This window comes from Phalacrocorax aristotelis, chromosome 5, assembly GCF_949628215.1.
Source record: "Phalacrocorax aristotelis chromosome 5, bGulAri2.1, whole genome shotgun sequence".
NCBI lineage: Eukaryota > Metazoa > Chordata > Aves > Suliformes > Phalacrocoracidae > Phalacrocorax > Phalacrocorax aristotelis.
Genome location: NC_134280.1, coordinates 38,481,862 through 38,509,455, shown reverse-complemented (window position 1 = coordinate 38,509,455; position 27,594 = coordinate 38,481,862). Strand labels below are relative to the sequence as shown.

At 42.7% G+C, this 27,594-nt stretch overlaps 1 protein-coding gene across 25 annotated transcripts in view; it reads right to left on the bottom strand.

Annotated features, from left to right (window-relative positions):
• The window catches only part of MAP2 (microtubule associated protein 2), a 236,915-nt gene that overhangs the window by 169,557 nt on the left and 39,764 nt on the right, over positions 1-27,594 (bottom strand). For all 25 annotated transcript variants that reach the window (XM_075094011.1, XM_075094013.1, XM_075093996.1 and 22 more), the window contains exon 2: positions 19,457-19,515. The gene's annotated coding sequence lies outside the window, so the exon portion shown is untranslated. The remainder of the gene's footprint in view (positions 1-19,456; positions 19,516-27,594) is intronic.

Here is a 27,594-nt window from a genome sequence, read left to right as displayed (position 1 = left end):
TTCATACCTGGGCAGTCCAGTGGGGGCACAGAGCACTTGTTTTAGCAGAAAAGTCTCCAGCAAAGAAATTGTCAGCAAAGCTACCCCTTTGCCAACTGCCCCACACATGCCAAGAAAGGAAGGCTATGGCTTGCATCCTTGCTGAGAACCTCGGCTCCTCACATAGGGCTCACCACTGCATTCCTTGCTATGAAACAGTGCATCAAGCTGGTGGGGCCCCTTGCTGCCACTTGGTGAGTCTCAGAGGCTTTCCTCATTCTCCTGCCTGGAAAGCATCTTGAATCATTTCTTGCTTTACATGAGTAGAGGACAAGAGAGATGCCTTGGTGACTTGAAGGGTAGAAATGAAAGGTAGGGCTTAGTATTATTAAACTGGAATGGCAGCTGCCTGAAGCCCAGATAAAACAACCTATTTGGGTTAGTCCTTGTAGCATCGCTTTGATAATGGTTTTCTCCTGTTGAAAGGCACCAGGAGCCTTGGAGAATGCAACCACTCAAGGCCTTTGATGTTTCTCAATTAGCTGAACCAACACTAGGACAACCCTGAAAGTGTTGGTGCAAACTGGCTTCCATGCACAGAAGCACAAAACCTCTTTCCCTCCTCTGATAATATTCAAGCTCCTGAAGAATCTGCCTTGACTGTCTACTTCATACTGGCATCCACAGACATCTCCTGGATGGATCCCATATGCTTCACCTAGAGCACTCACTCCCCTGCCCCACAGAGAACATTTAAAATCAGATCAGGGAAGGGAGCAGTAATTCTACAGCTCAAATCAGTCTGAAGTCGAACAAGACATCTGTGTGTTTCCAAAGATGGGGATAATAGTGAGCAGTTTAGTTTTGTTAAGGAATAGCAAGTTGCACAGGTGAACGTGCACACACACCAAAACCTTTACCATCTGAAGCTTCAAGTGTTTGGGCTGCAATTGGGAAGGAACTGTCTCTCTCATCTGGTGTGGTGTTAAACAGCTGTAGAGACCCTCTTCTGGTACTAGAAACACATTTTTTCTTTAGGGAGATGTAACCTGGGTTACATGAGTAGGATTTAAAAAGAAGCAGAGTCCTTCCTATGCTCTCAGTGCAAATATTTGGGATGTAGACATTGCCAGACTGGAATGGACCAGTCTTTCCTCCAAGCTTCTATCCCACCCCCAGGCATAGTGGACTCCAGACATCGCAGCAGATGCGCTACATTTAAAATTTTGGTTTGCACATTTCATTCCATTCACTCTGCAGGCTCACTGACCGTGAGGTTGATGTTCTCAAGACAGGAGTAGAGTTCAGTAACACCCCTTCTGCAAACCAAAAACCCACAGCAGAAGGACATTTAAGCAGACAGACAGCACACAGTGACATTCACACCTAAGAGTTCTGGCCACAGCCTAGAAAAATAGTCTTATGTAGGAGTATAACATGTATGTAATCCCCTAGAGTCTATTTACGGGCTTGAAAATTAAGACTGTACTTGATTATTTTTCTGGAGCAAGGAAGCCTATGACTTCTAAAGCGATAGGTAATAGCAGCATTCCAAGGCAACTTTATTTACTTTATTATTTAATGTCTACATTCCTCAGTTTAGCACTTCAAAATTACATGCCTTTAAACAGTCCATCTGTAGCACTAACTATGGGATTGATTCAACATTTTCTGTCAACTATGGTTAGTTATGTGCAAAATGAAATCAGAAAAAAGAAAACAAACAACAGAAGCAAACACATTTGGAGTTCAGAAATACCAAAAAGCCCCTCCTGTTTTTTAAGATATTTTCCCTTCATACCAATGTACTTGTTGCCAGAATGGAAGTGAATGAGGCCCTCCAGCCGAAAGATAATTTACAAAACAGTTCATGGAAGAGAAAAATGAAAAAAAGGAGGAGGGATTCAGAACAGAAGCATCATCTTGCTAATGATTGTTCCTCTATCAAATAGTTTCCATTAGTGAGGATGATTCACAGCAAACACCCCTGCCAGCCTATCCCCAGCAGTATTTAGTCAAAATGTTGTTGCAACTCTCAGGAATAACATGCAATAACCATCTGATTTCCTGCAACGAAATGTCAGCCCTGAGTCCAACGCTATTGCTGTGAAGGCTGCAGCTGTGCCTAATGAAGACCAGAAACATTCACCCTGCCCCTCAGCAGTGCTTCAAAGCAATGGTGGCACCTTGTCAAGATGGCAGAAGTCACACCTCTTCTCAAATCTGCCACTCTGATTTGTTGCCATTGTAGCACAAAAGTTTTGTCAACATCTCATGTGAAAATGGGCCATTTCAGCACACTCTTTTGTGAATATAATTTATTTCTTCAAAATACATGGAAGCATTTGTTCCCTGAAAGCTAACAAGCGTCTTAGTGGCTTGAAGGACAAGTACCCAGAAACCACAGGAAAAACCTGAAAGCAATTTGACAAATGCCTCCCCTTTCCAATATCAGAGGACCAGATGTGTTCTCATCCTAGAGCAGCCAGGTTAATGAACATTTAAGACATAATCAACAACCATTCAAGATACGAATGTAATGGGAGGAAAATGCAACTGTTGCTAGATCTGACTTGCACAAACTGTGCTTCAGACGCCAAATGATTCCTGGGGCTAAGTTCTCAGCATCTTTTGTCAGCTGTTACTATCTATGAGAAAGCAGGGATGTTCATCTTCCTAATTAAATATCTAATTACCCTACTGTGGGCACAAGTTAACTGTTTGCAAGCACCAAAATAACCATCCACTGCCCCTTAGTTAGAAAGGCCACCCTTTGCCCTGTGCTTATGCTGCATTCTTCTAGCATTCTGCCTGCAGAATGTGCAGCTTGCTTGATCCAGTCCAAAGATGTGATTTGCAAAGTCAAGGGGGAGCGGGGCGGGGCGGGGGAGGAAGGCATGCCTGAAGGAGGACCAAATCTTCTCCAAGGAAGGCCACGACACTCCAAAGCTGACAGTATCATCTGTGAAAAAGTAACTTGTCACAGCATTACCTTGCTTTCCTCCTTTTGTATTTCTAGGAATCTGGCTATCAGAATGCCTTTCAAGCACAGTTTCTTAACATCATAAAGCTGTATCTCCAACCCACTCTCCTGCATGATGTTAACTGTTTTCTGAAGGGTTCCCAGACTCCTGAAGTCTTGGGAAAAAGTTCAAACAGACTGAGATTGGTTTGAAATACACACACGGCTTGCAGCATGACATTTCTATAACTGCAGCCAAGATTTCCATTTACTTTAATGGAAAGTGACTGTTCTAAATGACTCCCCTCTCACATCTCTACCCTCCTGCACTCCTACTTGGATCTCTCTTCATTTCCTCGCTCTGCCCATACATTCAGAGCTCCTTCAATGACACCAGGCTTTAGATTGCTAGATTCCTCCTGCACCCTCAGTGTGAGTCTCCCCAGCTTTATTCACTGGAGCCAGGCAGGTATCAGGCCTGCTACTGCAACTACTTATGTGCTTATAGATCCTTATTCACATGAGTAACATGGTACATCAATGCAAGCATTTGCAGTGTTAGGAACAAAACAATTCTGACTACAGTAACACAGAATTACCTGGACCTGGCTTTAGCTCAGCAATGATAACAAGCACAGCCAAGGCTTCACTCTCATCCACTCCAATCAGCTGATGCTGACTTTATGATGTGGCTGTAAAGCTTCAATTAAATGTGACCAGGATACATATTACCTTCATGGCATTTGTTGGTACCTTTTAAAACTGTAGCTTGGCTGGGTGTAAGAACCGTTATGGTAACGGATCGCCAAATGGAAATTTTTTTTAAAAAAAAAAGAAAGAAAATGGGGGGAGAAAAAAAAAGGAAAAGGAGGTAAAAATAGAACTGGCTGGAAACCAGAGACCACAAGAAGAGCTGACTTACAGGAAATTGCCCTCATCAGTTACTAGATGGGGAATTTTTTCCCATGTATTACATGGATCATGCAGAGACAGCACGGTTTTACACACAGTCAAAAAAGCGTATTATCACAGGGCAACCTAGCTTGCAATCTTGTATGGTTGGTGAGAAAGGGAACGGAGAGGCTGTTCCTTTTAAGTCCATACCAGCAAAGCAGAGAGGATCCCGGAAGACGCCTTGTCCACCGCATTAGCAAGTTTCAGTTACTGAGTTTCAAAATAAAAACATTAAATGTTTCAGCCGACATGAAGCATCAAAGTCAACAAAACAGTAACAGATATACCATGCAGCAGAGGCGTAGGACCCCTGACTTCAGCAGTTCTACTCATATGAGGGAACATTATTCATAGTAATAGTACTTGATTTGTTCAGGTCTTTACATGCTGTTTCATTGCAGAAGTATTACACCCATTTTTCACTGTGCCACTCTAATTGAGCTTAATAACATATTACTTAACAAGGTCTACAGCTACAGGCAAAGCTTACCTATTGCCTTTTAATATAAAAATGCTACATTTCCTAACCTTCCAATACCAGTGGTTTTGTTACAGAATGAGCAAATGTTTGCACAAGTGTGGCTGCTGTTGCGTGATGGGGTCTAAGCCATGAATGAACAAATAGCTAAATCCCCTCCCAGACAGACAGCTTTTGTGATGCGCAATCATAATCACAATTTGGCTCCATCATCTGGCTAGGACTTCAAGCAGCTTTTACTAGTTACTCCTCGGTGCTCTGCAGGCAGTAAACTGTAGGCTTCTCTCAAAAAGATGCCAAACACTTCACTGACAATTTGGGGTTTTTTTTATGAACCCAGTTCTCTGAACAGCAACGCTGCTAATACAGATGTAACAAACAGCACACTTGCTCCACAGTTGCATGGTTAAGTGTATCATTAGCCCTAATTTTATATTGCTTGTGGTCACCTGGGAAGTCAAGAGCAGGGTTTTGAGCACAGCCTGCCTGAACACCACTCCCCCTTTCTGTTGGCCAAGGGATCGACATATACAGAGATTATATACACCATGCTCAGCCCTGTATCACAGTGTCCAAAGCCAGTCCTGGTCACAAAGAGAGTCCTTTTACATATAGAACAAGCTTTGGATCAATCCTACTATCATGCTAATAAAGAGCAATAAAAGCTAGGACTGTTTTCCACCACTTGCTGAGCTTCCATCACCTCATTGACCCTTTTTAGGCCGGTTCTATTATTTCCATTATGTGGCTAAAAATTATCATTCCTAGAAAAGCCACTCACCAGCTTGGACTAGGTAACTCCCCCATCCCCAGCACCTTTTTTCTGTCCTTCTTAAGGACCACATTCTGCTCCGCATACACATGCTAACTAGCACCTTCTTCCACAAACGCTCCCGTTGCTGCACTGCAAATCCGATACTGCAGCAGAGCCTGGCTCTTGTGCTGCCAGCAGAACCATGAAGGACCAGCAATGGTGCTAAATTACAGAAGTAAGCTGGGCTGCAGCCACAGATATGAAGGCCAAAATTTAGATCATAAGAAAGGATTGGTCTGGGGAAGAAGTTACATGTTTAAATTTTGCAGTTTCATATAACACAGAAAACATCTGGTCTAGGAAGTCTAGCTAAGTTCAGATTTGCTACACGAACGCACAGGCCCGGTGTGGCATTACTGTCACCTGCTGATACTCACTCCCAGAATTATGTAATGGTCACAATTTACAATAATTCAAAAGTTATGTTTAAAGGCCTATTTACACCTATTTTAGATCCTTCATAATACAATCACGCACCAACTGCTCCTGAATTTCTCTAACAAGTATCTTTTTCCATTCGTATTTCAAAAGAAAAGCATTTCAAAAGAAGTATCCCATAATACATAGACCTGTGTTTTTCCCCTATCCATGCCATTAAATTGATATTGAAAGCTCAGGAGAAATGCCCGGGTCATAATCACGTTTGATAATGGAAATCTCTCACCCAGCAGCTAGCAAACAGAAATGGAGATCTGAAAGTTACTTTTACTAAAAGACAATTTAAACTTTCAGTGTTTAAGACACTGCCTTTCCCTTTATTCTCCACCAGCATTTAACACCTGACACCAGCATCATTCCCAGAGGCATGAAGACATGGTTTTACAAAAAGTGAGGTTGAACTCAGTGCCTCTCTCTTCTGAAGAGCCTTTAAAATGATTTGCACCCTGCCCTTCAGGAGGCAGGTTGGAGGCTCTCCCCAGACCCTTGCAAAGCTCACGTGTGCCAGAGGAGTCCTCACTCCAGTGGCCAAGCTGGCTTTACTCCTGTATCATAGGGGGCTATAGAGACACTACAAGGTACTGTGAAGTATGACAACTGTTAAAAACAAAGGTCATGACAGAGGCCTGAAGTTTTTCACTGGTTCTTTAGCTGCAGGCCATGCTGTACTAACTTTATCACAGCAAATTAATATGAATTCAGGCAAACCCATAACGAACAGCCAGTCACTGTCAGCCCCATTCTCCTTGTCAAGGACGACACCAGCATACGTCACAACTGGAATTGCATCTACAGGGAGCTCTGGCACTGCCCTGTCCTGTCCTACAGCATGGCTCATTTACCTGGCTCTGAGCACTGACCTTATAGTCGTTTTTATTTCCTAGCTGCTGCACTCCCTGCAGCTTATGCTATCCCTGATCTAACCTCATGATGGTAAATAGACACAGTCTGTGCTCAGGCAAAATTTTCATCTGCACTGCTTGATTTGGCATAGTTTTCCTAGATGTTGTTACTCCTGCCTGAATAAGCTATTTCCTCATCTCTGCATGACTTTTTTTTTTTTAAGTTCTTACCTCTATTTAACATTTTTTCCACCCCATCTCCTTCAGCACCTAGGAAGCCTGCGGACACCTCAGCAGCTAACCTGTTATAGATAAGAACATCCCTGCTATTTACCAATTTGTTTCAAAGCAGAATGCTACAAAAAAATCTCTGCTCTGCCTGGAGGAGCAGAAGAAAGGTCATGCCTTCTACTGTTTTCCTGCTGATAATCCAAGCAATCTTTCCTGTTCAATTTGCAATCAGCACTCAAAAGTCCTGCAGTTTAAAAGCATGTTCTAGCACAATGCAGCACAACCGCATTACGCGAGACTGAGATGAGACACAATCACAGGGCCTCTGTGGAGAGACGCAGTGCCCCGTACAACACACGGACTGGTCTCTGCAACAGGGGATGTGCACAGGGGCAAGAGTAGCACCCATCTGCCGATGACTCACCAATACCCTTCCACTGGTCACTGGTGGAGAAGAGGGTCTGCAGCATACTTTTTGATCATGTGGAGATCAGAAAACATCTCCAGAAAGCAGCAAGATTTAAACAGGAGAATCAAAGACAGTTTTAAGTCAAAGTGGTAAATGTGACAGCTCCCATGCAAAGAGCCTACCAGCACATATATTGAGACATGCACAGTTCATGTAATCCTACAAAGCTAGGTAGCATATCTGCAGAGGAAATCAATCGGAGCTGAAGAAAGTTGCCTTTCTAAAAATGCAAGCACTGACATTTTACAGGCTTCTTCTCAGGAATATGGATTTTTTTCAGTTAAAATGTTTTGTTCAACCTACCTGGAGGACAGGCCAGGAGCAACCTGACCAGACCAGGTCCCAAGCTCAAGCATCACCTTTCTTATCCCCTGCTCAGAGGGGTCTATTTTCAGACTCCTAAGGGAGATGACAGCCTCCTGAGATCTGTTGCTCTTGTGAAAGTCAATATGAAAAACACACTGTGGGCTAGCATCTCCTGAGAATCTCTTCATTGTCTGCACTTGCAAATGCAAAACTCAGGCTTTCACCCCACTTCCCCACATGCCACTGCTGAACCTACACCTGAATCCCAACTTCCAACTGCTGTATAAAGCTAGTTAGGAAGCTAATACTGCTTCCTGATCAAGGCAGGCACAGCCTAACAGGTAGGGCAGTGTCTGCTCCGCACCACTAGAGAGAAGGATGTACTGACCACCCTCTTAGCCTTATAGCAAGGGTTCAGCTACACTGACCTGGCTGAAGGGCTGAGTCACATTGCCCTCTCTGGCAGAAAGAAGGTTCTGCAAAATGTCACCCTCTGCTCCAGCTCCAAAGGGCTCTGTGCAAGGGGGAAACACAGGATTTGCAGACAGGCCAGCCATATTTCCAGACCTGTAAGGCTAAGCTTGGGGTTTCCTGCTAAAAGATTCTAAACAGACGTTTAAAACAGAAAAATACCCCACAGCTTTTTGAAAACTTCTGGACCAGCTCTCAGTCACTCCACTTTGTCTAAATGTCCCTCTGTCTTCCCCCCCTCCCTTTCAAGAGCAAGTTTTATCCACAAAGTCATATACTTTATAAATGCCCTGAACCCACAAATCACAGTTACTGTGCCCAGGCACATGATTCATAACCACAATAAAGTTGTCTGAGGCTTGCCTACTCTCCTCCGCACTGTCACTAATTCTAAAAATTAAAAGTGAGATGCAGATTGCTTCTGCTGCAAATATACTCTGTAACCTTCATGAGAGCTAGTTAACCTTCAGCTTCACTCCTCACCTGCAAAACATGTATCATACAGGCAAGTTACTACCCTTAGCATCTCCCATGCCTCTCTTCTCCATAACTAAGCTGAAGTACAGCAAAATACAAAACACATTCACACTCAGAGAAGAGCTCTAAGATCCCACATCTTTGCAACATCACTGTGACCAGATACACGCTGGAGAAAGTAGCTTCTGGAAACACCATACAGAACAGAACCCTTTTTAAGGCAGCCCTTAACCTATTGCTTATGGGCAGATAGTCATTTTGGTTGAACGGCAGGAAAGAAGCACTCCAAAAGCCTACAAATAAGGCTGGTCACCTAAGGAGGTGACACAACTGCATGACATGCTTCACCTAACACAGAAGACAGCATGGCATTCACATTTGAATATGCCCAAAGAGATTACAGTCTAAAAAAGACCAACTCAGTGACCAGTGTCTATGATCTGTCAAACAAATACCGCTCCCAAAACAGAGTACTTGCATCTTCAAGATTCATCTTTTCAGCTGGGAATACAGGAGACACTTCCACCCACAACAGCAACCCACCCCACCCCCCCCGCCCCCAGTCAGGGCTTTCACCTTTTTTACAGCTGTAAGGACTCACTGAGGAAGGGTGGGAGAAGTCCAGCGTGAAGGAAACAGACATTCTGCTCCTGACTTACATCTTTTAAAAAAAAAAAAAAAAAAAAAGATACTACAGTTTGCCCCTAACCCAGATAAACTTACCTAGCACGCAGGTTGTCCAGGCAATCTGCAGGGTCTAAATGGCACACACCACTTAAAGCCCACGGGTGTCCAACCAGGCAGCCTCTCCATGTACCGCTCAGCTGAATTTGAACCTTCTTGCCTCAGCAAACAGGCTGCAAGGCCCATCCAGCTTTAAACCTGCTGCTTTCATTGCAACCATGTGATACAGAAGGGAGTTTGACTCCGGGCGTCCCAACAGCATTGCCCTCCCACCAGCAACGGCACAGTCTGCGGGACTCCCCCTTCCTTTTTGATTGCTCTCTGGCCTTTCCAGCCAGGACTGATACAAGGAATTAAGAAATGCCAGTTCATCCATCAGGTCCTACCAGGGAGCTGGGTAGGATGACGAGTAAGCAGCTTCTGTTTGCACATTTGTTTTTATTGTCTTCCTGAGCAGAGGGGTTTTTTTTCTTCATTACAGCAGCCAAGAAAATGCAGAGCTGCTTCAGCTGAGATGCAGCAACACGCACTATCTTTACCTTTTTTCATTCAAATTATTTCAATTACCCCAAAGAACACAGTGAAAGAGGTAACATTTCCCTGCAGGGATAAGTAGGCTACAGGATTTCTCCAAAGTGCAAATTATTTTATTATTTGATTGGCAGTGCTGTATAAACAGACCAAACATTTCAAACTTGGCTCTAAATATTGTTTTGAAACACCCTTTAAACGAAAGGTGCTCTCCCCTGTACCGCACTTTTAAAAACAGAATGACTTTTGTTTATTCATGGTGAGACCTGAAAACCATTTTAAAAAAAGGAGGGAATTGCCCATGATGGGCAGAAACAAACAAGCCAAGTTCCTGCACTACACTGCTTTTGTGAGACTTGCTTCTTCCATCTCACATGGTGACAGATGAACACTGAAAGCAATTTTACATCTTGTTCTGTCAGCACAAGAGACACCTAATAAATCCCAAGACATAGAAAATACCCAGAAGGCCTTTTTTCTTTTCGCTGCCTAATTACAGGCAGTAGTTACTACACTCACGCTACCTCCCCCTCTACCCTTGCAGAAATAATAGGCAAACAATGTGAAAAACACAAAAGATACCAGGGGAAAAACTAATTGCTATGTTTTGTGTAAATATAGGACATCTTTCAGGCATTCGTCTGGCTTATACAGTATCTGATGCTGTTCTTTCCAGAATGGCTTGATCCAAGTAATTCATTTTCTTAAATGGTTTATTTGCATAAGACTGTGAGACACCTGACAGCAGGCAAAAAGCAGCCAGAGCAGCAGGTGCCACACTGATCTCAGGCCTCGGTGCTGATTAACACCAGCAGAGACGCTGATCCTGAGGAATACACAATCCACTGCTCATGGCCCGCAACTGTTTTCCAAGCCTCCGTAGCTCCTCTCTGCCACGCACAAAAGGCACTTCCTTCTCACCCCCAGACAACGCAGCAGAATCAAAGAGCCTACCGTGGGATGGCAGCCTGGGGCTTCTGCTGCCCACACAGCCTGCAACAGTGCTCCAGAGGGCCTGGAAGGGGAAAACAGATGCCAGATGCTGCTGGCAAAGTTTCTGATGGATTTAGGAAGGCCAAACTTCACACAGGGGAAGCGTTAATCCCATGGAAAGCAAGAAGAAATCACGGGGACGTGCTGCTGTGTGATGCCTTCCCAACCCTTCGCACTGAACTAAAGCTGAGGATCCTCAAAGCTAGGTCCTCGCCCCACTACCATAACTGGCTATTGTTTTAAATTTGGTAGCCATTACAATACCAGACAATTTGACTAGCCTGACCAAAAAGAAAGCAAACCTTCCACCATATGCTCACTATTACCGTCAACCTCTGAGACCAGCAGTAATGAAAACAGCATAAAGGCTTTCCTGTTGCTACGTTACAGATGTTGCTCGGTATCTTCATGGTGCATTTCTGAGACTTGAGCCTGTTTGCTGGCTGTTATAAATGTATGTGGGTGCAAGTCTGTTGAAATCAACGGAGCTACAGTAATTTCAAAGACAAATAAGCATCTGGCCCTGATGCTTCAAGCTTTCTAGCACAAACACAGCACACACAATTGCATTCTGACATGAAGAGCTTGAGCATAGCAATCCTCAGTTTCAGCTCTTATTATGAAAACACATAATTGTTAATACAAAAATACTGACAGAATCAGTCAGAATTGTATTTGAAAGTCCAAGCTTTCTAGGTCAGCTCCCACAGCTTACATATGAAACTTGCCTTTGTATTTGCTTGAGAAAAGCAATAGCTTTTTATCCAAAGCAATAGTTTCCTGCTTGATGGTTTGGGGTCCTTTTCTTCTGAGCACACAATAACGTGCCTCAGATGCATGTGCCCCTGTTCTAATTAGAAGCAAAATGTAAGTTTATACACTTATCTGTCCATTCTGTTTGCATTATGGAGCTATTTCTTAGTTGTTAGATCAGGATAAGCTGTTAATTAAGATGTTCAGTGGAAAATGGCACTTTGATGGAACAAACAACAAAGCACTGCACAGGGCTCAGGAGACTGGAGTCTGATGCCAGCTGGGCTGCAGACTTGCCTACCCTCTGCAGATAATATTAGCATCTTGAGATGTGCCTCATTTCCTTGCATGCAAGCTGGAGATACTAATGCTTCCTCTGTACTTCATGAATGGATCTTCAAGGAGGCTCCTCCTTCACGCTCTGTCTGCCTCAGGTCTGGAACTACACACCTTCACAAGAGAGTAACATGGCATTTTTCTGGCTCCTAAAATTGGTCCCCAGTCTCAGGTGGGGAAAGACACAGGGCTGTACACTGATGGGAAACACAGGTTTCCCTCTACCCACAGTCCTGTATGAGGTTCAAACTCATTTGTGACTCAGTACAGGTTTGTTTTTGGAAACAGTGAATCCCTGCACCTTTCCATTCACCTCCTATCCCACCTCCATGACATGGATTTTTGGGCAGGCACTATTCCCTGACAGGTATCTTTCCAAATCAGTCTCAGGTCCCACTGCCTTTCCCCAGTGAAAACATTCAACCACAGAGCCTTGCCCCTACCCCCACTGCACATACTCCCAGAACGTTTTCTATAGGAAGATCATTATTTAGTTCAGGGAAGGGGCGGGGGGGAGGGCAGGGAACAACAACAAAAAAACACCCACCACAAACACACACTTATAAGGGTCTGGATTTCAAATGCAGCACCATTGTGATGCATCGCATCTTCCCTAGCTCTAACCTTTTGATTCAAATAGTTGGAAAGAGCAGTCTGAGTGCAACAGCTCAGCTAAGAGCACACAAATCAGTTGAATTCTTGCCTGCAATTCTGTGCCACAGCCAAATCTCTCCTAGGACTGCACTTAAAAACTGAGGATTGAGGTTTTCACATTTTCAGCCACACAATTCCCCTTGACTCTTGTTCAGAAGAGGGACCCTTGGAAGCCTCAGCTCAAAGCAACCACCACTGCAAAGTGCACCATACCGCCATTTATATAAATGTCTAGCAATGCAAAGAACTATGTTGTACAGCATTTGGATTATAAACCTATGTGATGGAAAGAACCAGCAAAGTGTAAACAGCCCCCTATGCAACAGTGTTTAAATAAGGACAACAGTGACACAGGCCTCTGAATAAGTGTTTTCCTCTTCTTTGGTCAGGATCAAAGTGTTATGAGGTCCCATTCATGCTCAACTCTCTCACCTCCTGGGCTAACATTCCCCATACTGAATCAGACCGTGTTCCCTGGACGCATAGGGCTGACCTGATTTCATCAGTATTTGAGACACTAGTCCTAAACAGACTAGGAATTATAAACCTGACGGCTTGACAACGTTATTTCAGCTACATGCAAATATCCAGAGCAGAGGTAACAGAAGATACGTGATTTGTGTAGCCTAAAAGACTTTATGTGTTTAGTTCATACAATAAAATAACCAGATGATTATAACAGTAAAAAGGCAACTCAGTTCCAAGCAAAAACAGTGGGCTTTTGTATGAAAATTTTAAAGTGAAATAATTCCAGCCTTTAGACATTCCTCAGACAAATGAATTGAAGCTCAAATGAACTGAATTCTACCGTCCACACCTCAAAGACTGAAAATCACAAATTTGGTGAGTGGGTCCCATTAATCCCGTATGCTTCCAAGGTCTGGAAGAGGCTGCCCAGAGAGTTGGAGTCACCATCCCCAGAGATGTTCAAAAACTGTGTAGACATGGCACTTCAGGGCATGGTTTAGGAGGCGTGGTGGTGTTGGGTTGGCATTTGGACTTGATAATCTCGGAGGTCTTTTCCAACCTTAATAAGTCTATGATTCTATGATGGCAAGAAGCAACACTAAAAACAGTACTGTAATGTCTTTAGATAATGAGGCATGTTTATGCCTGCCATGGTTAAGAGCTGGAACCAAAATAACTGATTCCTCCTATGATTGTCTTCCTTTTCTCTGACAGACCTGGCCGCAGGGTAAATCTGACATTCCCTTTATGCAGAGCTGCAGCAAGACCCTCCATACTGCCCTATAATATCAAATAGCTTTAACCCTGGTTCTGTTGTTACTGGTACCAGTGGGAAAAAAACTCAAGCGACTTCATGGGAGAAAGGAAAGACTCTTGACATATCATCTGTTGAGTGCTAGTGGTTCCAGAAATGTGTGAGGACATAAGGAATGGAGACAAAAATCTATGAACAGACTATGAGTCGGAACAGTAACTAACAGAAAAGCTTTTATCTCAGTGCTACACACTAAAATGCTTTCTCCCCACCAATAGCAAAAGATACTCAAGTCATAAAGGCATTACAGCCACTATGCTCAAAGACTCTAAATGAAGCAAACCTTGCAGATAGAGAAAACATCTCCTACAGCAGGGCGGGGGGAGACAAAAAAAGAAACACCAAGAAAAGCTTTCAAGAAGAGAAACTTTCATTGAGGTCTTCACCACTCACCTGCAAACTTGCCTGTTTTTCCTGCTATATCAGATCATCTCATAAAAGATGTTTTCTCTCTCCAAACAGACTTGCCTTGCTTAATTTAAACTTTTCAGGTTAGAATTAAAGGGCATAACATCTCTTCTTGAACACTGTCTCAGAAGATGTCACTGCTGTATTACAAAGAAAGGGCCTAGCTCCTACCCGCATTGAATCATAGAATCATTGAGGTCAGAAAAGACCTCTAGGATCATCAAGTCCAACTGTCAATCCAACACTACCATTCTTCCTAAACCATGCCCTGAAGTGCCATGTCTATACATCTCTTAAATAACTCCAGGGATGGTGACTCCACCACCTCTCTGGGCAGCCTCTTCCAATGCCTGACCACTCTTTCAGTGAAGAAGTTTTTCCAAATATCTAACGTAAACCTTCTCCACTCATTGCTGTGGAGAAGGATCTAATCAAAATTGTTGTTATCCTACTGCCTCCCAGCCTCCTGGCATGGCATGCAGGAGGTAAAGAGGGATATGTTTTTACGCCACTGAATTACTAAAACAAGAATTAAAAAAAAAAAAAAATTGTTAAGGGCTTAATGGCTGGTCTAGCAGTTTATTCCACATAAATGAACTTCATCAGAGAGACTTTGAAGATTGAGCATTAAGTAGAAGCAGACGCTTGCAGTTCTACAATATGTTGTTTCCTTTTGAAAAAAAAAAAAGTTGTGTACCACCTGTTCCTCCCATTTGCTGTTTTTTTTCCTGAAGACATTGCTGGCAATGGAATTAGTAATTTAAAAACAACCCACAAACACTTACTTGGTTAACTAACTAGCACTTGGGAGCTGCTGGCATCAATAAAAACAGCTTCCTCAGATACCCCCTCAATAAATATTTTTCTGGCCCTGCCTCTGGGTTTCAAATCTGGTCTTTGGGAGAACATTAACTCAAGCATTTACTACTGGCTCAGAAAACTGCCACTTTTTCAACTCTGCATCTTTATACACGATACGTAATCTCAGACAATGGAAAACAAAGTGGCCCTTAAAAAGAACACCTGTTTTTGTATATTCATAACCTCAGGCTTTGAATTATTTGAATGGGTGGGGTTTGGACATGCAGTCTGAATGCCCAGATGCACATGGAAGAGAAAAAAACAAGCCAGTTCTGCTGCTGTGCAATATTGACATACTTGTGCTGACTTCAGTAGAGCCGTGACAATCAGAAATCGGGTCCATTGGACTGAATACTGCAAGCATAGCTGGTTCAGAGTCATATGGGTGCCAGCTGGTTTGCCTGCACTACTGGAGAAAAGATATTACAGCCACAACCTTCATTCAACACGCTCCCACTTCGTTTCCTCCCTGGCAGAGGTCGTAGGGCAGACGGGCTTCCCTGGTCCCCATCCAACCCACAGGCTTCTGGGGAAGAAGGTGTCACACAGACTCCCTTCCTGCCTTTCCATGTACAAACATGGGGAGCATTGCAAAGGTCTGCAAGGTACACTCAGTCCACAAGACAGAGCTGGTTAACGTCGCAGGTTGATGGCCTCCATCCTAAACTGCTGGAGGTAGCCCTGGACACATTTTCTAGCTCTTCAGCATACTGGCTAGACCACAGCCCTGCAGCCACCCAGGGCTAACAGGATTGCCAACTGAGAGAGCATGGTGGTGCGCTGCGCATCCCAGCAAAGCGCTGCTGGGGCAAACACAAGAGACCTCTAGATGGAGAAATGCTGCCTCTCTCCCTCACATGCGGAAGGGCTCCTTCTTACAAGAGGAGCACTTGGAACAAGAACACAAGGAACACTTCCAATTGACTGGAAATTTTTTTTGGGGGGGTGGGGGCATGGTGTGTGTGTAAGCTCAAGTTCCTTGTGACTTCAACATGAACAGCCATGGTTCAGTCTAAATAGCTTCTGCCTCACATGACCCTCTCTAAGGTGTTTAACAGCCCTTAGCATGAAACCAAAGGGTGCTGGATGTGATGTCAATGCCTTAAACAGGGAAGCGTGTCTGGCTTTCTCTTTTCCTTTTTATTTTAGCATAAAGAGAAGAATATCACACGGGAAATCTGTAACAGAGAAAGGAGTGGGCCTAAGGATAACATCCTCGTGGTTTGGCCGTGAGGACTGTCCTCACTCCCCTGTCCCACACACATGGCATCGCCCCCCTCAGGAACCTCTGCTGTGGGAGCCGTTTGCATTGCTGAATCCCTGTTCCTAGCAGCAGAGTAGGAGAGACTGGCAATGATAAGTCTATGTGAGCAGCTCCAGAAAACAACTTAAGGTGCATAACCTTACACTGGGAACTAGAGAACCAATACACCCTGGTGTGATGACACTTAGATTTCTCCAAGAGATCAGATGCCTTAGTACAATCATTTATTTGCTGTGCTATAGCAGACCACTTTTACAAGATAAACAGCCCAAAAGAGCAGCAATTTTAAAGACAGAATGACAAAGACTCCATCGTATAAATGGTGATCACAGCTGTCATATCACTCTGTTAACAGTATAGAGGTAAATGCTCAGCTAGATCTGTCTAAGGACACCAGCTCACTGTTTCTTCATACCTCACATTCAACAGAGATCAGAGGTGTCCAAAAACTAAAAGCTTTTTCTAGATTCAATGGAAAGAGAGAGGTTCTCCAGAAAATGGCTCAACCACATGTGATCTTCACAGCCCTCCTGAGGCACTGATCTACAGACTCTGCTCTCTGCAGGAGAAGCACTGGGAGAGCACACTTCTTGCAAGCAGCAGCCACACACAAGGGCCTAAAATGTTAGGCTAGGCAATGCAGATCTTTGGGGTTTTGAAAAAAATTCTCTCCATTTTTTTCGTCATACCACATGGAAATTCACCACAAACTAGTGCAGGTCTGAGAACTATTTCCTAAGATTTAAAAATGTGGCTTTGTTGCTGGCTTTTTTTTTTTTTTAAGATTCTCAGTAAAACAGAAGTGTTGTGCTTATGTTTAATGTTTTCTTTTGAGGATTTGGGCTTTATTGCCTGCAAGTGTGAAAAATTAGGTACTATTTAGGTTCAATATGTGCCTGAGCTTACAGAGACAGGTCTGAAACAAATGGTCTTGCTTTCACTCCTTTATGCAAGATACAGAACTGCTATGTGATGAGCAAGAAGGACAGAGAAAAGTGTTTTGGCGCAGTTCAGAATGCAACGCAACAGTCAGACCAAGGAAATGAGTTGTGTACAAGGTTAAGAGAGGGTTATAAGGAAAGCTATCAGGACAAAAGGGAGCGCTGAACATTTAGCATGCTGTGGAAAAGTAACATGATCTCAACATGCCTGAGATTCATGTGGGAAAAGAAGGAAATCGAATAGTATCAGACAGAAGAACTAACAAAATTCAAAATTTAAAGTGTTTATTCACCCTCAGTCTGGGGCTGCTCCTGCAGCCGGTGCTCATTGTATGATCAGCTTACTAAAATGGGATTTAGAGAACCAATTATTTAATTAGAAGCAGCTTTTTTGCTCTCTACTTATGCAAGATAATGTCTTCTCCACATGGTAAATTGTGAGCTGCTCAAACACAGCTGAAAGTGCCCATATTCTGGGCACAGGGAGAATTGCATTACTACTCCTAAAAGCCGACAGGAGTTTACCTATCCCTTTCAGTCAACAGCTCCCCAGCCTGCACTGACTTTCCTGGTTACATACATTGCTTTTTGTGATGAGTGTTCAGTAAGATCAGACAGCACGTTCAACACCCGCCATCAAGACTTTTGAAGCTCAGACTAACACCAGTGAATTAAAACACAGAATGAATTCTCCTCAACTTCAGTGTTGCTCTTTGCAAAGAGCACCCACAAACAGCTTCATCTACACTTTAAGCTCAGATCCTCAAATCACTTTCTTCCATTAGAGTTGCTGGGCTTGGCCTCATTACAGCTTTGAAAGACTCAGCTCTTCCTGACCATTTAAATGTTTGCCTAATGAATCATGTTCAATGACATGCAGAGGCTGACAAGGAGCAGCTAAAAGCAGCATCTTGCACTCATTGGAATCAAAGATAGACCTTTCCTAGCTGGAAAAGGATTAATACCATGAGCAGGACCATGGCAGTTTCAAATCAAGTATGTTGACAACTGGAAGCTTGCTGGCAAATTTTCACACCTCACCTGTTTCTCTCACTGCCTTCCACAAGCACACACGAGACAAGGCTTAAAAGACTATGGCAATTTTTTTTAGCATCTTGAAAATACCAACAGTATGCCTGCACTGGAGCCCATCACACTTATAATGCAGTATTTTAGAGCTGGCAACAAACATTGCACTCCGAAATACCCAGCAGCAATACTGCTGCTCTGCACTGAGATACTGCCACTCACTCTCCTGCTTTAGAAAGACTCAGGCCTTCAGACATAGGAAAAGAGAACCACAGCCCCCAAGAGAAAAGAGGGGCTGCAATAAAAGCAGCAATGTTGCAGCCAGAAGGAACCGCCCCCAGCATACAGACATAGGCAACAGATGTCCCAGTCTTTACTCCATTCGTCACCCTAGAAAGAAGGACAAGAACCAGCTCCAGAAAAACAAAGAAAAAGAAAAAAACAAAACACAAAACCTGACTTCATCATGGCTGTGCAATGTCAACAGATAAACCTGGTGCTTGAAAACTTCAAATAGCTGAGATAAGCACTTTTTTGGCTGATGAGGAAGGACCAAATAATTGTCCTTGCAACAACCACTGGATAAAGTGAAAATGGTATTTACCAGCTCTCTCTGTGTTGTTCAGATAACCAAGAGCTGTCTGCACCCATTACACAAACCCTCCTCTGAACAGATAATGCCAGGGTGCAGTGGGAAATCCAGGGATCAGCATTTCTTTGCATCTGTGCTGTGTTGCAAATTTGCATATTCCATAAACAACCTCAATAAAATGTTTCAACAGAGCAGAGCAACAAACCCTCAAACAAGGTGAGCATGTGGTGACTGACAGACAAGTAGTCAGTGCATGTTGTAGAAAATATCCTTGGCAACCATGAACCCTAAATCTGAAGTGTGAGAAGAGAGAAAAGCCACATCATAGTCTGAGCTTGCAGTGCTTGTACTAGCAGCACCAGCTTTTGGATAGTTCAGCTGGTACTGCCAATAGGACATTGCCTACAGAAAATAAGACACCTGCATTAAAAAGTTGGCAAAAATCCCCCTGTATTTTTATTTTCACTTAAGTTTCCACCTCTGTGCCATAAACACCTTCACTGTATAGCCCAGGAGATGCGCACATTGTCTTTGTTTAAAACACCTTCAAAATACATAACAAACGTACATGCAGACAAACTATTTGGTTATGTTTGAACAAGCCACAGAGACTCATTAGGCAATCCATCCTAGAAAAGTCAGGATGTGCAGCATTGCCAATGCTCTGGAATGACTGATACAAGACCAACAAAACACAGAAATCTCACCTTTTGGTGTCGTCGTCACGTTGTCAGTCACAGGATATTTGAGTTGAGGGTTCCACAATCTGAAACAAAGCAAGAGCTCTCAATTAGTGGCAGCTGTTAAAGGGAACAGGCTCTCGTATTTTATTAAATGAATTAAAGACTCATAAATTGCAACATGTGATCAACAAAATACCTTCCTTCTCTGCTTTTGGTAATATGCAGAGTTACACCAAACTCACCCTTCCAGTGACCAGAGCCTCTCCTGCCATCACAGATTACATCCCGTCATATGCATCAGACCATGTCCCACCAAAGAGCCTGAGCCTTCAGAATGCCTGTTCTCATATAAAGTGGATCCACAGAAAAGCAGATTCCACTGAAACACAGCATACACTGATGGTTTCTGCTAGGATCAGAGTTTCACAGAAACAATTAAACCCCTTCTTACTTTACAGAAAGGAGATCTTCAAGCAGATCTATCTAGTATCTGGTTTCACTGGGGATGATTCACCAAAAATTACAAAGGGTGGTAACAGCAACAACCAAAACTATAAGGAGTCAGCGAAGAAAGAACATAGATAATACAACTTAATTTACCAAAAGCTTCCTTGTTTCCAGGAATCCCACAGTTATACCACACAGTAGAAAATGATGTGCTTTCAAGCAGCAGCCCAGACTGGTGGGACCTATAAATTGAATATCATGTAATTGAGTATCACATACTACAGAAAAGCTGCAATGGGGAAGTGCTGCTGAGCAGTCACAGGACAATTCTCTCAGGTGCTACAGCTGTTTATTCCATGACCTTGGGCACATCCTGAACTACTTTGTGCTCTAGTTACTACTACTACTACTATCTTAAAATGAGTATGCTATCATTGCAACAGTATAAATTAGGACTGATTACTGCTTCGCAAATCCTGGGAAAGGCTGGGCAGGGAGAAGCACCTATGAAGTGCAAACTGTCGGTATTTACAAATTGCATTGAATTGCCCCAGAAGAAGGGAGAACAGACTGACTTGCCTTCCCACCTTCAAGCCAACAGCCAGCAAACAGATAATTTTCCAGTACTATCACCCTTAATCAGCATGCACCCTACTTGAAGAATTAACTTCTGCCAGAATGTAGCTTTAAAAAAAAAAAAAAAATCACAGTTGAACATAGCTATATTAGATATTCAGTGCTTGGCAGGGGAAGGGTGGGGAGAAGATAAATGCTAGCAAGAACAAAAGCGCTTTGTACTTTTAGTCAGCTATGTCTCACTGTACCCATGAGCACAGGGATTGCCACTGAGAGTAACGGGAGTCTTGCTTCTGACTTTATCAAACTTAGAAATGAAGCATTTCATTGCACAGAAAGGTAGTGAAGGACAGATTCAGTGTCTTGCCAAAGTTGACACAAGGCAGTGGCTAAATCATAAGCAGAAAGCAAAGACCCCATCCCTACCTCCTGCTTTTAAGCATGGGGCAACTCCTGAAAGGCAAAAAAAAAAAGATTAAGTCTGTATTGCACACTGCTGCTGTAACTGAGAATAAAGATGGAGGGCTAACCAGAAGAAAAAGGGAAGGAAACTCAAGCTTAACTATTTCTTCTTTTCTCCCAATACCTGAAAATGAAAAGTCAGTTCTTAAAATATGCTGGCCAGGCGTGTTCCCTATTGTCTTTGGTTAATTCCATATGTCTGAGAAGGAAATTAGCTCTAAGCCGGTTCAACTTGCTAAATAAGATTTGTCTAAGGCCCCACCCCGAGGTGCAGTGTCATGCACCAAAGATTTGGCATCCTTTAGAAAGATGCTACTTGTCGAGACACTGTTAATAATGATCAGCAAAATACAACCATCAAACAACCCATACAAAACATTCCCCTCTTGAGCAAAACCCCATTCAGCACCTCCTAATCTCTCAGGAACTCCCAGCTCATATCCAAAGCAAGAGATGAATAGGGACGGCACCAGCAGGATCCCTTTTATAAATCTTCTGATGAGCATATGATGGACAAGCACACAACCCTGGCACCTCCAGCAGGCAGAACTCCCAGCATCTTTAACGTCCACAATGTTTACTCCCTGAGAGACTCTAGACTCATCCTAATAGTTTGGGTCATGATAAAAGGGAAACAGATTTGTTGCTAGCAAGATAATATGGTTGTGAAACACTGATCAGACACCTATTTACTTTCCTGCTTTAGCTACACTCAGTTAACTCTGGTTTAGGAACCTCCAGATTTTGAGAAGAACAGCCCTGACTCATACAGCCTGTGGTGAACACCCAGGACACATTTAGGATAAGACTACTCATAAATAAAGTACCATGCAAATTACTTGACTCAGCAAATACACAATTAGCACTGCAACATGTTGGGATTTTCTCTTCTGAATGCTTGCTGGCTAATAAAACGAGGAATTGTTTTTTAAAAACATGCCTATATTGAATAATTTATCTATCCCTTTCCTATAACTACAGTGGCATTTGCTAATGCTGTCAGCTTCTATGTGAAGACGGTATTCCTGCAAGGAGTCACACTGGCAGATCTGGTTAGCAAGGTCTTTCATTAACGGCTTTCCAGTAACATGCAATAGCAAAATAAAGTTGTCCAGTATTTGCCATCTTTCAGCATATGCCAGCCCCAAGAGAGGGACACACGGTATGAAGACAGCTGTGCTTTTCCAAAATATCCATTGGCACAGCTGGACATCATCAAGATCTTCTAACACGCTGGGAACGTTTCATTTCAGAAGATGGAGTTGGTTTGGCTAAAAGGGAGAAACTGAAAATCTGAAGGCAGGAGATGGATTGCATAATGGTGATCATGAAACAACAACATCAACTAATCCAACAGAAGGAACTAGTGCAGCAGATTAAGGATAGTGAATCTCAAAAAACAACAGATTTCAAGCAACTCTGGATAGGTCAGCAGGGCTTCATGGGAGGCCACAGGAAAGCTACAAGTGCTGGTGATGGAATAAAGATACAAAGGTAAACTATTCTGTGGCAAAAGGAAGCTGGGATATCAAGTAACTACAGTGCTGACCAAAACAGAGGGATATGTTTAAAAAATATTAAGAGACACATGCAGGTAAGTCAGCTGAAACAGATGAAATTAAACTACAAATTTTTTTATTACGAAAAAAACAAACCACAACAAAAAAACAACCAACCAAAACCACCCAAAACCCCTCCCAAAACAAAACAACCACACACTAATAGATGAAACCACTGACACTGCAAACTCACAGGAAATGAGGGAAGTCCTAAAGCGCTGACTAAAGGCATGCACAGGACCACCATAAAAAGGTAAGAGGGCGATGACCACTAAGGGAACTAGAGACAGGTCAGTCTAATTCAGATTCCTGAAATTAATTGTTCATCAATTATAAATACCCGAAAGATGGTTAGATGGTCAAAATCAACAAATCTGCTTCTGTAAAGAACCAATCAAGACAAACTGGTCTAATCTATTTTTCTGTTACAGTAGAGCGTATTTACTGGGCAGCACAAACATGCTATACTCTTCAGGCCCTTAAACAAGTTCTCAGAGGGGTCAGTCTGAGGCTCGCTTCTTTGCAATATTTTACGTGACAAGCCAGAAGGAAAGCACTGCGCTGAGAGAGTTTTCAGGTATTTCATTAGGTCCAAAATCATCCAATATCAACGCCATGAAACTCAATGATGCAAAGTGCCGTAGTAGTGCTGCTCCAGAGGCAGCAAAAAACGTTTCAGTACACAGCTTCATCCACCAAAATCTTAGCTGAAGCCCAACAAGCTGAGCCCAGGTATATGACTTTGCATAAGAGGAGCTGGAGTGCAAACCCACATTCCTCTCTGCTATATTGTGTGGAGGCAAGTCACACCCTGCAGAAAAGTAAAGTGAACACCTGGACATTCAGCTTCCAGTGTCAGATTTTCCAGAGCTCTTCTGTCAGAGCCATCAACCTAGTACTGTTAACTGTTGTCTGCAACACAGATATGCCTTAAGACAGGAGATAATCCTCCAAAGCATAAAGCTAGCAGTTGTTGAACATGTCTGGAAGACTTGCAAAGGAGATTTAGGCTAATCTAACTACATTAGGAACCTACTGAAGCTTTACACCACCTTCACTGGACAGTCAAAAAGAACGAGGTAAACAGGATGGGGATATCCTGGAGAACTTGCCTCCACAACCAAGGTCTACGTCATATGTCTTGCAACTCCCTCCAGCCTTTCTTTATATTTACCTTTCTTTGATCTGCCTACTGCAGATAACGGACAGTCTGCATGCATGTGATGAAGCTGAGCAGCAGGAGCTGTGGATGTACTCTGAAGGCCTCGCTGCTGAAAATACACTAGGCTAATTCACATTTCGGACTAAGGTTCACTTTTGAAGCCTACTGCTGCAGCCTGCTCACAGCAGTCTGTGTGAAGGGAGAACAAATGCATCTTCTGTTTCTTTAAAAAGCCAGAAATTTCAACGCCCAGTTTATCTCTAATTGGAGTAAGACTGTTCCTCATCTACTGTGGTACTTTTGATAGCCTCTTTTACCAATGTCTCATGAAATGAAAAATTTAATGAGCCCTAAAAACCCCGGAATATTTTAGACTGTTTACACATGAAAAATGATCTATGGCTCGGAGCTGAAGAGGGAGTAACATAACGGATCTGTGGGGCATCTTCCCTGCTGTGCAAAAAAGGAGCAGATACACATTCAATATCATTAATGGAAGCTGAAAGCCTAGTTTCCCAGGAGCTATATGGAGCACATACCCTTTCAAATTTAATCTCCCAGTTTCAGGGACAGGAATTCACAGCAAAAGTACATTGTGCACTGTCGATACTTTGGCAGAGACAGACCCTCAAAGCTTCTGCTTAGTTCTTTGCCTGATCCTGTTATCCTTTTGCCATTTTTTAATGCTTAAACACATTTTCAAAGGTGCAACTGGACACACAGCAAGAAAATATGTAACAAAAAAAAAAACCAACTTTCAAAAGCAATCAGTGTTGCTCTAACACTGCTCCAATTCAAGTAAATTCTTTATCCTTCATGACAAGGCAGTTCTGCTAGTGTGAAATTCTGAATTGCTTCCTATTGTCATTCATAGGCAATGTCTTCCTCATAGCAATTCTGATTTCTAGGGAATTTATTCTGGATCTATACAGTTGCAAGTAAAACTAAACCACATCCTTTTATTGCCTGCTTAGCCAATTTTCAATTTATTGGTATTGACACTCTAAGAGATAACATGGTTGGAAGCTTTCTGCGAGTAAAGAATTGCCTGAAACTTTTTTCTTCTTCCATGAGATTTCATACTCAAAAATCTGACTCCTAGCTAGGGCAGATCAGTACAGCTCCACCAAAATACCAGGAAATGTCACTGATTCATAGCAGCTAAGGATCCATCTTGGACACAGGTCTTGGGGACCACAATGTCAGTTGTTCCTTCCTCTGTAGTGATGAAAAGATGCTTGTAAAATACATTTACTTTCTTCTGCTACCAGAGAATCTACATGTTCCCATTCTCTCCCTAAAACAAAGCCTTCAGTGTTTCTCCTGTTACTCTCACAACACCTGGTCCTCAGCCCAGAGTCTCAATCGCAGTTTCACTGCCAACCACCACCTTTCAAAAGGAAGCATTAAATGAACAGTCTCGCTCTTACAGGCTCCTATCACTTTAACGTCCAAACACCTCCCAGTCTACAGTCTTCACCAATATGGCAAAGGATTAGTTATTACAGTACAGCAGGGTAACGCACACACAGAGAAATTATTTACTGCAAGATCTCAAGAAAACCTTTGAAAATATGCACAGACCTCAACTCAGATGACACCTCCACTGGGTGCTCGCACCAAACACCAGTCTGTCACACAGCCTCAGCTGATGCTAAGGGTATTCATTCAACAGGTTCACAGCAGCTACACAACTCTGCAAAGTCCATAAGCAGCCCCACCTAAGGGTTAACAGTTGAAAAAAACCTCCTTAAAAACTACCATAGGCAGTTTCCTTTCAACAACCAGCAAATCAAAGTTTATAATGCAACACTTCAGTAATACAGAGACAAAAAAAAAATAGCAGCTATTTTCCTTTAGAAACAGCTCGTTTCTAAAAGTCAAGTTCAATTTAAAGTATTCATATCAGAAATCAATGGAAGTTCTTCCAGAGTTTCTAAGTGTCACACGCATGAAGAATATGCTTTGGGAAAGCATGTGTCTTAATTAGATAACAGATCAATTCAATTTGTGGAAACCTTAAAGATCTGAACCACTCAAATGGGCTGATTTGGTAAATATGAATCTTGAATAATCTAAAAAGATTCTGCCATCCTAGATTAAAAAAAAAAAGTTGTTAAAAAGTTAAAGAACTAACTTTTCTGAGCAGTTTAAACTCCAGCTTCCTGGTGTACAGGTTTTAATTGTAAGATCAGGGTGTCTTTCCACAGGACCTGCTCTTCACTCATACAGAAATTAAAGCTACCCCAGGGATGAAGCAAAGGAGGTATCTATAGGACAGCTCTCTCTGACACCACAACTCAAAGACACGTAATAAATTGAGGACCGGGGTGGGGAAAGGAATGTGCAGGTGTGAGGATGATGGCCTCAGAGTGAAAGTAGGACATCCTAGACAACTATTTCTTTCCCAGCCTCTATTGTCCTACCTGCATGTCTGTGCCCAGCTGCTCACACAGGGTCAGAGCAGAGGACTAATGACTCCCCAGCGAATCTGAGCAGCTTCCACTGGACACCTACAAGTAGCGTTGCTTGGACTTTAAAAGTTTGTTCCACCTCCACAGTGCAAATGCACGTCCATTTCACTGCAGGGTTGCAAATTATAAATTCCTAAGCACATGATGCACCAAGATCATGTAAGAATGACTGATACAGAAGAGAACAGTCTTATACAGTTTGCAGAAAACAAGAATGAAGACATGCACTGAAAATACAGGAGAAAAATGAAAACGCCAAGTGGCTGTTCCCAAATGAAGCAACATCCGTACCATGCACTCAATGAGGCAGGAGTTCTGTGGAAACAAGTAATAATGTGATCCCATAATTAAAGACTGCTTTGTAATACGTATGCAGGAGACTACCACAAAGACTGCACAAACACCCTTTATTCCAGTATTTCCTGAAGTGAGCCATTTGACTCGGCAATGTTAAAAGGTTCCTTTAACAGCTTTTTCGGTCTGTGATACATCATCTAGACGTAACTGAGGTCAAGTGCATTAAGGATCTGAGTAACATTTTGTGCAGCAACATGACAAAAGAGGCACTATCTGAGCTGCAAGGGCCGACTAGCACTCAATCTGTTTCTACGGCCACACTAGAAACATATGTGGAAGCATACAGAACTTGGAATTCATAACAAAAAAAAACTTTTAAAATAAGTGGTTTTTTTTAATTCTGAATAAAATGTATAAATACTAAGTCTTTGGTGGCTTCTTAGTCATTGTATGAATGACAGTGACATCACAGAAACAGCACATTAACAACACTACCCAGTCTAAAGGTTAATTGGGGAAGACAAGGACATGCAGCAGGGCTTTCTGGGTGCCTCACCCAGAGACCTCAGTCACAAGTAACAATGGCAAACTTATTCAAATCTGGCTTAGAAATCCCATTTTGTACAGATTTATTAACTTTTAATTAGTAGGTACAAGCATCATTCCAGTTTTAAATAACCCTTCCTTGGGAAGTCACATGATCTCTATTGTATTTGCATTCCAGCCAAGGAAGAATGCACTTTTTCCTTTATTAAAAGGGCTGACACTCAGTAACATAATTAATGAGCAACTTTGAATGTGATCTTTGTTTAAAACCCTCTATTCAGGATCAGAACACTGTTTGTAATTATAGGTGCTGAGCAAAGAGCTTGTCTTGATATATTTCAAAATGCGACATATATAATTCATCTCCAGCTTCTTGTCAAGGTAGAGGTTTTCAAAGGTTCAAGGGGCTTGCAGAATGGAGGGGTTTGATTTAATAGGGGCTGGTCACTCCAAGCAGACACTCAGAAAACTGCTCCAACAGCCCCAGACTGACCACTGCAGCAACTGTTCTTATGAGCAAAAAAGGAAACTGGGCTCTGACACAGCAAGCTGTGATTCTTGAAAGTAATCCTTAACCACACAAGCAGCCCTACTAGCCTCAGTGGGTCCTACAACATAACCATTTGTAAAACTAAGACA